Below are 13716 nucleotides of genomic sequence, written 5' to 3'. Positions count from 1 at the left end.
TCAATTATGCATATTTGATTATTATTTATAATAAAAAAACATTTAACTTTTGAGTTTTTTAAAAATATTGTTTTGATTGGGATCAGTTTACACATGTTGCTATACTCTTGAAGGAACTCTAGCGCTGCTACTTGTAAACTCATCTAAAGGAAACGTAATAGCAGTCAACAAAATTTGTTTACACACATTGATAGAAAAAATTGTTTTCATTTGAGGTAGTGCACTCATGTTTGTCATGCCCATGAAGTCATAGGCACACTAGTGGTGCTCAATCGCAAATGCATATATCCATCATTATAACTATCTAATTAACTATCACCTGAGCTCTCTATAAAACTTGCTACTACGTTCATGACATTAGTACATCCTCACAATTTTTATGTCTGGAGATTTTGTCGAACTTCGATAAAAATAGCCCAAATTATGTCATCGATATTAACTTGCAACCAACGAATTTGTGCCTATTTTCACTGTACCTACCGTTTTAAAACTTTTGTGTAAAAACAAAGTCAATGATGAGCCACTGCTAATTAAGATAAGATTTATTGTGGCATTCAGAAACAAACAATATTAAATGCTACGAGATTTTGCCCGCGCAGAGACTACTACCGCTGCAATACAACACAACAATAGACCACATTTTCAGATGTCTGATACATACACAAATATGTAATGGATGAATGCTACCACGCGTAATCTGCACATAAAATAGGCAACAGTTTCATTATTATTTAAGGCCGATCAAAAGATGTAAATATAAGCTTCATTTCGACACAAATCAAAATAATAAAACGAGTTATACTGCCAGCAAACAAATTCATTTCACAAAAACAAACAAGAAAATTTTTGAGGTTCCGGCAAAATCTTTTGTATTATCGTGTCATATATAGGCCTATACAAAGTGTCACTAACAGCAAAAACTGTAAATAAGATGTCAATATTTATGAGTAATGCACATACCTGCCAACTCTCACGCATTGGGCGTGAGACTCACGCAATCACCCTAAAGAAAAAATGAAAATGCGTGAGAAATGCGTGACATTTTTGCCCCAATTTCCACAACTGTATATATACTATCATTGATACATCAACTGCCCCAAAACCAAATCTCACGCATTGCCCCACTCTTGGGTTGGCAGGTCTGGTAATGCAAAAACAATTCCACCTACTTAATGCTAGTAAAACATAATTAAGCTATCTGACTTATTCAAAAAAGAAACAAAAAGTTAGTGTTCCATTTTTCGCGAAATAGTTCACTTACTTTAACTTACCAAGAAAATGTGTACTAAACTATTCTGCGTTGAAATGCACGCGTGCGTAAATTCACACATCGAATGTGCGATTGTTTGGATCGTTACGACCGCAAGGCGGAGCTTATTTTTGCCTAATCTCGCAGAGAGGACGACTCAAAGTTAAACAAAGCAGACAACTCCCTTTATATTTTAGATTTGTATCAAGCCAACTATAACTACATGTATGCAGTTAGACATGAGGGATTAGCTTATTTCATGCTGGCCAAGTATTTCTAGTAGAACACACCAGGTTTATGTATCACGCTATCAAACTATAAAATCTGAGGCATTTTGATTAGGTACAGTACAAGTGCAAGTTTTTTTGTAAAATTATAAAAGTAATTTTTTAAAAGTATAACTATAACCTCATCAAGAACAGGCAGCTTCATCTCTGCAATAAATGAATTGGATAACAATGAAAAGCTAAAATGAAAGGCCTTACAGCCAGCTTTTCTTGTAAAAGTCTGACCTAGTAAATAGGAATAGTTATGAGGATTTCACTTTATACAAACAATTAACCGCATGTTAATTGCCTAATCTGTACAGTAATTGTGGTATTACTGGTTTGTGTTAACAACTTTTTCACATTTCCTACCACTTTTCTTCAATGTATACTGCGTCGCCTCATAAAAATTTGAATGAACTACACTGCGGACTGCGGCACTGCGAACCTCAATTTTGTATCATTTCTGAGAGTAGAAAAAGAAGCTAAGCTGGTAGTATTTTAGTGTCTTGTCGCACTTATGTACCATAAACAATGTTAAAAAATTTACATATGGCTCACATCAAGAGTTTGGTTGTATTTTATAAGATATGTTAAAACACATAATCATTAGTGATTATGACAGAAGTACTTGCATCTCTGTGTACTTGGAAAAAGCATCTAAATGACCCTGCAATGGAAAAGAGTTAAAAATCCACATTTAAAAAAATTTCAAACGATATTTGTCTTGGAAAGTTGGCAGTTAACCTAAATAGTTTACCACTTACCAGTTAACCTAAATAGTTTACCACTTACCAGTTAACCTAAATAGTTTACCACTTACCAGTTAACCTAAATAGTTTACCACTTACCAGTTAACCTAAATAGTTTACCATTTACCAGTTAACCTAAATAGTTTACCACCTACCAGTTAACCTAAATAGTTTACCATTTACCAGTTAACCTAAATAGTTTACCACTTACCAGTTAACCTAAATAGTTTACCACTTACCAGTTAACCTAAATAGTTTACCACTTACCAGTTAACCTAAATAGTTTACCACTTACCAGTTAACCTAAATAGTTTATCACTTGCCGGTTAACCTAAATAGTTTACCACTTATCAGTTAACCTAAATAGTTTACCACTTACCGGTTAACCTAAATAGTTTACCACTTACCAGTTAACCTAAATAGTTTACCACTTACCAGGTAACCTAAATAGTTTACCACTTACCAGTTAACCTAAATAGTTTACCACTTACCAGTTAACCTAAATAGTTTACCACTTACCAGTTAACCTAAATAGTTTACCACTTACCAGTTAACCTAAATAGTTTACCACTTACCAGTTAACCTAAATAGTTCATCACTTACCAGTTAACCTAATTAGTTTACCACTTACCAGTTAACCTAAATAGTTTATCACTTACCAGTTAACCTAAATAGTTTACCGCTTACTAGTTAACCTAAATAGTTTACCACTTACCAGTTAACCTAAATAGTTTACCACTTACCAGTAAATCAAATAGTATGTAACGAAAACATTCTACTTCTTACAAGGTTTGATTATAGTAAATGTTAAGATAATAAGTATATCGCTAGCTACATAGCTTTTGCGGCTTTCAACACAGTATTTTTATGGATAGATCTGACAGATATCAGTTCTTGGAGAAAACAAAATGACCTATGTTGCCAAGGAAGCCAGAAACTTCTATAACTGATGATGACAACAATACACGCAAAAGGAGTTAATTGGCAAATTCATCTTAGACCCGACCCACAGACCACCTAAAAGATGTCAGATGCAAATTAGACAGTAAAACCGCAAATCACTGTATCTCCCCCATAATATATACATTTATATATTTATTCAGATTCAACATAAGTCATCAGAATATTGCATGAATATCGGAAGGAGAGACGTGAGAAGGAAACAGCTATTCAGTTCTATAAAGAGCTTGTGCAGAGGAGAAGGGAGCATCCATACGTACATCCCCGAGCTACAACAAAAAGATTGAGTATGTCACATAAACAACAATTGCATAGCATGAGTTTACTTTTAAATTTTGCATTTTATGCTTTTCACTTTGTGTTAAATGTAAATTTTTTGTTTTGTGTTGGTTTTTATTTTATTGTACACTGACAATGTCAAAGCAGTCCTCAGAAACTATCAAACTCATGGAAGGCAATCATGCCTTTATGGGATTCCATTTAATCATAGAATTTCCCAAGGAGCTGGCTTCTAGCAGTAAGCAGAGCCTTTGAAAAATAAGCTCCAATATTTTTGCAAAGCTAAAATAATTTTTTTTTAAATTGTGATATTCAGAAAGTCAGAAAAAATTGAGCATAATACATATTCCAGATTTTTTCTAGAATTTTAAAGGTAAAAACAAAAGAGATAGAGACACTTTTATAAACTCCATGCTCAGAAAATTGGTCAAAATTTCCAAACATATTGGGTTTCTCAGAAAGATGAGCTCAGACGCTCTGTTGCAGCCGATCGGTTGCGATATATGTAGTCAGCAATTGCACAACGTTTGAAAAAATGTTGCCAAGAAGCCAATTAAAAGTTGTTATTCGCAAACGGCTTGTATAAAAGGAGCCCTTGAAAGTGATTAAATCATAAGCCGGCCAGGGAGGCCAGATGGGGGAACTTGTATAACCTTTCCCACTACGAGGAGATAAGGCCATCTGACTTACTACTACGATAATACTTATACGTTTCTGAGGACACCTTTCTATCGCTCATTTTGACAAGATATGCATTTACTAGACTGCAAACTATTTGAATGATTTTATTTGTTCATTTTAAGCCCAAGTTGTAAAATTACAGTAAATGTTTGAATACCTTAGTAGATTGACGAGCCAATCAGATCAAGTGTACAAGAAGCCATAAAGATGGCGAATGTCTAATTGTGTATATCCAGCTCCTGACATCTGATTGTATTAGTCAATGACAATGCCTTACACCCTTCCCTCAAACCCCTTCTGTGTGGTGTCTTCAAGGTGCCAGCACACCTTCACTGTAGCAAATAGCCAGATAAAAATATCAAATATCCAAACTGTCTCATAAATGTAATAATCTATCTATAGATTTTGTCAACTGGGTTGATAGTTGATCAGTCAACTAGGATGCGACAAACGCTTTGTTATGTTCCTGTATGAATAATATCCCAAGATGTGGTTTATTCACTCTCATAGTATGTATTGAATTAACATGTAGAGACAACAAGGAAAGTATAACAGTAATAAATGTTACCTGTATGAATAATAGCACAAGATGTGGTTTATTCACTCTCATAGTATGTATTGCACTGTTGCCTTACAAACCTAGTTTATATAAGCTTGAGCTATGGCTATGTAATAAATAGCTAAACAAAAGCATTACTTGTATTAGAATATTTAGCTATATTAGAATAGATAGCGCAAAGTTAGCTTGACTTCAGCTTTATGATGGCAATCTAACACCCTCACTGCAACTTCCTCTTTGAACTGAATCAAACTGTATTAGTGCTAATGTTAGTCGTTAGTTACTATAGCTATCTATCTATATAAAAGCCATTCACATCGTAAGAAATATATATATTTTGCTATTTTTTAACTTTTTCATTTTATTTTCTTGTCACTTTTCTACTGTTAATTCTATTGACACGTCAAATTTCTTTTTCCAGTCTTCCGTTACCAAAGGACCAGGATGTAGCCCGTCTCTAAGAAAATGAGTTCTGAAAGCACAAGAGTAATGTCTCTTCGTAAATACTCTCTTATGCATATAAGGAGTTGCCCAACTTCCTGACATATTCATATTTACAGTCCTTGAGTTTTGTACCACAACCAGGCTTCTTATAAGCTCAGTGTCCTTTATACATATTGTGGTGGTTTTATTGTTATAAGTGTTTAAGCAGACAGGATAAATAATGCATAATATTACAACAATGTTATTTGTTTGTACCATCCTTCTCTGCGCCCTTAATACTTCCTGTGGATAGTCATAAGGAAATTTTATAGGTACGCATTTCTGTCCTCATCAATTATTGTAAATCTATCAAGACCGATATGTATGTATGTGATTGAATCCATAAAACACCTAAGTTGGTAGATATATGGCGTATGAGTCAACGCAGAGTACTGTTAATTCACATAATTTTGCACTGAAAATCTCGCACAAAAACACGGTACAAAAGTATAACCTGAGCAGTTGAAAAATACAGAGTGATACTGTTCTCATAAAACACCTCCGGCATACTTGGCAATTGACTCCTGTGCTCGTATCTCAAACATGGCTTGTATGTTAGTGCTAAAACGTGGTTAAAAGCTGGCTCGTATCTCAAGTTTCTCGTACGCTGGAGCACTCGTAAGTTGAAGTATTACTGTATTTAATTATAAGTTTGGATGACTACAGAACAATGACTATGTAGTACAGATGTTCTAAAAATCTATATAAATATCACAACTTCTTGATATTGTTAGCTATGACGTTTTAATATGTAAACAATATTGTTCATTGATTTTATATTACTACTATATTAATAATATTGGTTATTCTAATAATGTCAGTGCCTTTTACTTATAATATTGGCCAATATTGCATTTCTCCTATTGCAGGGGAGTAGTATGTAATATGGGGGTTCTGGACCAGAATTTTCGCCCTGGCATTTTTAGTTTAAAGATGGAAAAATCCTAGAATTTAAAGTTTTCAAAGACCTTGGGATTTTAAAAAAATGGATGTGAGAAATTTATACGGAGAGAAAGTACGGCTGCCAAAGAGCACGCGACTGCAGGACCTAAGTGCTGGTCACGCTTGCCATTTGTACCTTTATTATACAAAATTCTTTAAACCTCTGGTTGTCTATTTATTATACGCTTGACTGAACATTAGGTCATTTGATATAGGCTTAAAGCATGAAGTTTATAATAAATGGAGAATGTGAAAAATCTATACGGAAAAGGGAATAAGAGTTGGCTTCGACAAGATGCCAAGCGAAGCGGTGTAAAAGGATATAGCCAGATGAGCAAGGCTGAGCTCGCGTATCACGCTGGCGATCAATCCAAGGTGATTGGTAAAACTAGCAAGGGTATACCAATAGTGGTAGTTTGTACTTACAAAAAGCCACACCTGGATGATGCCCTCCGCAATGTGAGAAACCTGTACGGAGACTCTACCTCCAGTCAGATGAGGGAGGAGGCGAAGCGTATGGGGTTTGGGAATACAGCGAAGCTGAGAAAAGCCGAGTTAAAGGATATTGTCGATAGCAAGAAACGTCTTACAGTGGATGACTTGAGTATGAAAGATCTAAAATCTTTAGCTCGAGCCAGAGATATAACAGTTGGGCCGCGTGTGAAAAAAGCGGACTTGGTGGGCGCATTGAAAGGTGTTGACAGAGCGCCACGGGTGGAGATAAGAACCACTTTTATAGATGAGGTCACCAACAAATCTACTATAGATGTATCCAGTTATCAATCAGCCAACATAGACTTTGTATGGAATCACGCCAAACCCGTCATTATAGGTAGGATTAATGATGCGTTTAACCGAACTAAAAAACTTCGTGTAAGTGCTGAAGTTGCATTTTCCCATCTGGAGCGTGGTACTATAATCACTCGATTCTGGGGTACCTCTAGAGAAGGCGCCGTACCAATCCTAGCATCAACCAATCTGGATGAAGAATTAAACAGACAGCTAGCGAATATAATCAGAAAAATTGATGAATTTACGAACAACGGTTCGGGGTGGATTTTGGAGCGAGTATCTAGATTTTATTTGGAAATTTATCGGTGGAAACCTCTAAGAAGTGTAACGTACAAACCAACCCCTAAAGCTTTAGCGAACAAAAATGCCATCATAAACGTCAACAATGGAGGTGCCAAATCAATGGCAGAGATAAAACGGATTGCAAAATCTATGGACATTCCTTTTACTACCAAAACCGAGAAATCAGCGTTAGTTAAAAAATAAAAGAAATAGATCCAGAGGCTTTGGATGATAACAAGTGCTTCTTGTGGGCGGTAATCTCATGCCTATACCCATCATCGGATCACGTAGACAGGTTATCAAATTACACGCCATATCAAAACAGCTTGAATACCAAAATGTTAAAGTACCCGGTCACCATAGACCAGATTCAAAAGTTTGCTAACAAGAACAAACTTGTGATTAATGTGTTTGAGTGGAAAGATGGTGGAATGGAGATTGTTCACACGGATGGCCGGTTGTATACAGATAGTGCAAAAGGTCTCCCAGAGGTGAATTTAATTCTTTATAAAAATCACTACATGTGGATCAAGAGTATGTCAGTGCTAATGTATGCCCAGACAGAGCACAAAGAGTCTAAGTATACCTGCCTACGATGCCTCCACCACTCAACGTGTGAGAGAACATTTAAGGACCACATCAAAGGGTGCCTAGCCGCTCACGATGGTACTTGTGTCATCAAGATGCCTGAACCTGGCTCGGTCATGAAGTTTAAGAACATTAAAAATATGGAAAAGGCGCCTTACACCGTCTACGCGGACTTTGAGTCTATTATAGACAAAAATACCAAAGTCCATACAGCGTGTGGCTACGGCGTAAACCTGGTGAACAGCTTAGGAAAGTCATTGAGGTTTGAGACTTACAGGGGTGAGGATTGGATGGAGAGATACTTTGCAGAGCTGGATAGAATAGAAGAGTTGGTAGATAGCATTCCAATCGCGAAAATAATAATCACTCCGGAGCAAGAGCGAGAACTTAAAACTGCGACAGAGTGCTACATGTGTGGGCGCGAGGCTACGGAAGAAGATTATCTAGTTAGAGATCATGATCATGTCTCTGGGTCGTACAGAGGCCCCGCGCACAATAGCTGCAATCTCAAGCACAGACAGACAAAAAAGATTAACGTGATATTTCACAACCTCAAGGGGTATGACTCTCATTTAATTGTCAAGGCTTACGAGGGGTACAAGGGCATCGAAGTTATAGCGAACACGGATGAAAAGTACATGTCAATGAGAACAGGTCGCTTTAAGTTTATGGACAGCTTCCAGCACCTCAATAGCTCATTGGCTACATTGGTGGAAGGCCTAGATGATCTACCGCACCTGAAACGAGAGTATCCAGAGCATGCCGGGCTACTTTCCAGGAAGGGTGTATATCCGTACGAGTACATGGATTCTCACGAGCAGTTTAAAGAACGACGACTCCCGGATAAAAAGTACTTTCATCGCTTGACAATTATGCCGGTATAAGTGATGAGGACTATCGGCATGCTCAAAAAGTGTGGAAGGAGCTGGGGAGTGAGACTTTGGGTGATTATCACGATCTCTATCTTAAGACGGATGTCTTGCTTTTGACTGATGTTTTTGAGAGCCATAGATCGATATCCATGGATGTATATGGTCTCGATCCGTGTCACTACATCTCAGCACCCTCATTGTCATGGGATGCATTTCTTAAAATAACAAAACAAGAACTGGAGCTCATCAGTGATGTAGACATGTACAATTTTGTAGAGAGTGGTATAAGAGGTGGTGTGTCTACATGCGGAGGCTTGCGATACGCCAAGGCCAACAATCCTTATGTGGAGGGGTATGATAAAATGATACCAGCTACCTACCTGATGTACTTGGATGAGAATAACCTGTACGGATTGGCCATGTCGCAAAAGCTACCGACTGGTGGTTTCGAATGGGTGAAATTGAAAGGGCTGCCAGACATTAATGATGATGAGGGCTACATGGCGGAGGTAGATCTAGAATATCCAAACAAGCTCCACGACGAACACAATGATTATCCCCTGGCACCCGAATCAATGAAACCTGATCAGTGGTCAGAGTATATGCGCGATGTGGGAGAGCTTGACAAGCTTGAAGAGCCGTGCTATGCAAAAGTTCCTAAGCTGGTGCCAAACCTTCGAGATAAGCGCAAGTACGTCGTACATCACAGTATCTTAAAGTATTATTTGAAAAAAGGTCTGTATTTGACTAAAGTACACCGAGTTCTCAAGTTTAAAGAAAGTGAATGGATGGAGCCGTACATTCGACTAAACACCGATCTTCGAAAGCAAGCTAAGACTGATTTTGAGAAAGATTTTTTCAAGCTCATGAACAATGCGGTATTCGGGAAATCGATGGAGAATGTTCGCAAACGGATAGATGTAGAGTTGACTACTAAAATGAATCGCAAACAAAAGCTCATAAATAAGCCGCGATTCAAGTGTAAGAAAGAGTTTAATGACAACTTGGCGGCCATTCTCATGAGCAAATCTACAGTGGCTCTAAACAAACCTATTTACGTCGGTCAGGCCATTTTAGATCTGTCCAAACTGCTCATGTACAAATTCTTTTACGATGACATACGACGGCGATACCCCGATGCTAAAATGATGTACACTGACACGGACAGCTTAGTGTTATTAATCGAGACAGAAGATTTTTATAAGGAAATGCCGCCCGAAAAGTATGATACGAGCAACTACCCTAAAGTTCACCCGTGCTACAGCGAGAAAAACAAGAAAGTGATAGGCCTGCCCAAGGATGAAGGTGGTGGACAACCAATTGCAGAGCTTGTGGCTCTTAGGGCTAAGTCATACCGCATAAAGTATCAACCTTGGGATCTCGATAATTCTGTTGAGGCAAACCTCATACCCAATAAAAAGAGTAAACCTAGTAAAGGAATAAAATGTTCCTGCAAAGACTCTAACAACTGTGAGTGTCTGATAAATGAAATTAAGAAACTAAACAAAGGTGTGAGTAAGTGCAAAGGTGTGAAAAAATGTGTAACTAAAAATCTAAGCTTTGATACGTACAAGCGGTGTCTGAATACCGGAAATCCTGCTGCGGAAGTGGAAATGACAACTCTCCGATCACGACTGCATGAGATCCAGAACTGGACTTTTAGAAAAAAGACTCTGTCGGCCTTTGACGACAAACGCTATTACCTAGATTCAATAAATAGCTTGGCACACGGACATTATAGAATAAATGACATTAACAATGCCGCGCTTCTTGAATAGGAAACCAAAAGAAAGTTTGAGTCAGAGATGGATCAATGCGATGGAGTTGTTTGATCTCGTCCGACCCCCTGTGTATGACGAATATAAAGAGTCAACGGAAAGATATACAGTTCGAGGTAGACCCATACCTAGGTATGAGAATAGAATGCCACCAGAACTGTGCGTTAACTTACCCGAACTCAAAAAGCTGGCCAAGGCAAAAGATATACCCGGGTACAAAACGATGAAAAAGGCGGCTCTACAAGCCGCATTGTTATAATTTTATACGGTCGTATAAAATTACATCATGGAATAAGCTATACCCGCGATGACTATAGTGCTGCCAATTAACAATTTATTTCCTTCGTGAACGTTGCCCTCGGACGGTGACAATTCTGTTGATGGCTTTACAGAAGGGGCAGGTTTTGGTGAAAATAATTCTGTAGGAAATATAGATGGCTTTACAGAAGGAGTTGATTTTAGTGTCGGTGCTGGAGGCTGCTTTAGTGGTGCAGGTTTGGGTTTCGGTGGCTGTTGTAGTGGCACAGGTTGTGGTGCAGGTTGCGCAGGTTTTGGCTGTTGAGCGGGTTTGGGTTTTGGTGAAGGCTTTAGCGGTGTGGGTTTTGGTTTCGGTGGTGGAGGTTTTATTCCTACGCTATCAAACGCTTGGGCTATTTTAATTTTATCGTTAAATCCTTTTACGCTTTGTCCTAAAGCGTTCAAGTTCAAGTCTGACGGTATCATGCACAGACCTTTGGCTATAACATAATTTGTTTGCCCGCGAGTTTTAGTGAGGGCGTCCTCAAAGTTTGATATAGAATCTTGGAGAGATTGCTTTTTCATGATCAAGTCATTGACCAGAACTAAAAATTCTTGTTGAGACTCGAGGGAGGAACCCGCTTTTCTAGCTTGCACCTGAGCTCCCAGTAAACAGTAGACGTAAGCTCTAATACTATCATTAAGTCTAACTATTCCGGGAGATGTGAATGACTTACTATGATCGGGCACTACCCTTTTGTAGTCAAATGGGTCTTGAGTTACCGAAACCATTTTAGTACCCGCACTCGAATTCCACTCCGGAAACTGGTAATAAGTACCCCAACCATTGGCACCACTCCGTTGTACATCCATATCCGTCTTATCTTTACTGCTTGATGGATATTTTGGATACGGTTTGTGATGCCTGCCTAGATCAGCCAACTGTTTTTGTAGAGAACCTACTTTACTACCACCGTCTTGTATGATAAATCCGAGACCTCTGGCTGTTTGATCAATCTCAGGAATATCTTTAGTGGTTACTCTAAACTCATTGAGCAATTTGCAGTACTCGGTTTTGTTGTAAGGATTGTTGTACGGATCAAAATCTCGATCGCCGGGATTTCTAATCTCCATTTGCGCCAACATCTTATTAGTTTGGTACATAACGTGAAAGTTTAAAATAGCTTTTGTAAGATGTAGACCTCGTGTCAGCTGATCTTTACTCACACCGCACAAAGCAGTCGCGCAGTATAAGGCAAACTTATATTGCTGAAAATAATATAACATGGGGTCATCATACCATCGATTGACATCATCAAAGCTTTTTATCACTACCGGTGCTGGTGAGATATCGACAAACCTTTTGACAAAGCTATACGATATTTTGTTATGTTCGTCTATCGCTACGACGACAGTTAAGTTGTAAAAATCTATGGGATAACCGCTAGATAGTTGTCCAGTCATTTATTAATAAATGACCTCTTTGACAATAAACAAAACCGGTCGCATTGAGCTCGATCGATCCGTGAAGGCAACCGGTATTAGCCTTAAGACAATTACGTTATATTTATCTTTTTACAATTTGACCGAGGTGACCAGTTACACGTACAACGGTAGAATGACTACTATTCAGCCGGAGTATTACACGTACGAGCAGCTCCTTTCCAAATTACCAGGCTCATTTAAAGTTCATCAAAACACTTTAAAGGTTAGTACTGACGCGACGATTACGGGTGGACTAGCCAAACTGATAGAGAATGAATATTTATATCTGACCCCATTGTGTTTGTATTTATACATCGATGGAATAGACACGTCTAAAAATTTATGGAACGGTAAACGATCAAATCTCCTTTCAATTATTCCCATAGGCAGAACTGATGTGGGAGAAATAATACAACACCATCCTACTAATAATTACAAATCCGTGCTCATTGGCGAGCTCAACAGCATAAACGTGTCAATCTCGGATGAACGAGGTAACGCTTATCCCGGAAAATTTATTGCGGAGCTCGAGTTATTGTAGAATAAATGTATGGCAGTAGATCAAAATCTGTAAATGTGCATCAAGTCAAGCTAGAACGGGCGAGGCTTTATGATGGTAAATCCTTGTTTATGCCAGTTATTCCTCGAGGTGGAACTATTAAGGATATTATTCTCTACCGACCGTACACACCCGGAGTGGAATTGGATATACAATTTTTAAATGACGAATCCGAGGTTGTAGGAATGTATTCCGGGTTGTTAACTAATAAACTTCACGCGATCAATCTTCGGGTAGAGGGAATTGTGACCTGTCTCATATCCAGTCTGTCATGCAAGTGCCAAGTATTACTGGTACTTTGCCAACAAACATTATGCTTTTTAGCTAAAGCTTTATACAAGCTAATATTATATATTACTGTCTCATTATAGCTATTAATAATGCTTGTAGCTTTTTTACAAAGCTTTTCTATGACCAAACATATAAATACTTGGGTTTTCTGTTATCAAATCAGTTGTCTCTGGAGTGTGCAATAAACCATTTCTCTAATTTAATACTCTATTTAATTGCTTTTGTGCAGAAACATAACAGAAGCTAATTGGCGACAAGGATTTCTCTCTTGAACAGTTACAAAGAGTTTTGTTCAGATTTTATCATTGATAAAATCGATACAAAGAGTTCTAGTTTATTACAAGAGTAACTGTTCAAAATTGCACCACTACAATGGCAGAAGTAGCAGACCTGATCAAGCTAATGCAGAAGCAGCAGGAGGACCAGAGACAGCAGCAAGAGGAGCAGAGAAAGCAGCAAGAAGAGCATAGACAACAGCAGCATGAGGAGTTCAAGCAGCAACAAGAGGAATACAGACGTCAGCAAGAAGAGCATAGACAACAGCAGCATGAGGAGTTCAAGCAGCAACAAGAGGAATACAGACGTCAGCAAGATGAAAGAATGGAGGAGAATAAGAAACTGATGGAGCTACTACTACAAAACCTACAACGGAAACAAGATA

The 13716-nt window shown here is 38.1% G+C and overlaps 1 long non-coding RNA gene across 1 annotated transcript; it reads right to left on the bottom strand.

Moving 5' to 3' along the window:
* Positions 1–3366: 3366 nt before the first annotated feature.
* Positions 3367–4823, bottom strand: LOC137393496 (uncharacterized). Its single transcript, XR_010978298.1, has 3 exons — positions 4756–4823; positions 4345–4519; positions 3367–3496 (listed from the first exon to the last, which is right to left on the bottom strand). It is a non-coding gene; the product is annotated as an uncharacterized lncRNA (long non-coding RNA).
* Between the last annotated feature and the right edge of the window lie 8893 nt (positions 4824–13716).

Source organism: Watersipora subatra, chromosome 4 (genome assembly GCF_963576615.1).
Source record: "Watersipora subatra chromosome 4, tzWatSuba1.1, whole genome shotgun sequence".
Taxonomy (NCBI): domain Eukaryota; kingdom Metazoa; phylum Bryozoa; class Gymnolaemata; order Cheilostomatida; family Watersiporidae; genus Watersipora; species Watersipora subatra.
Note: the sequence above shows the minus strand (reverse complement) of the source record. Positions and strands in the feature narration are given on the sequence as shown.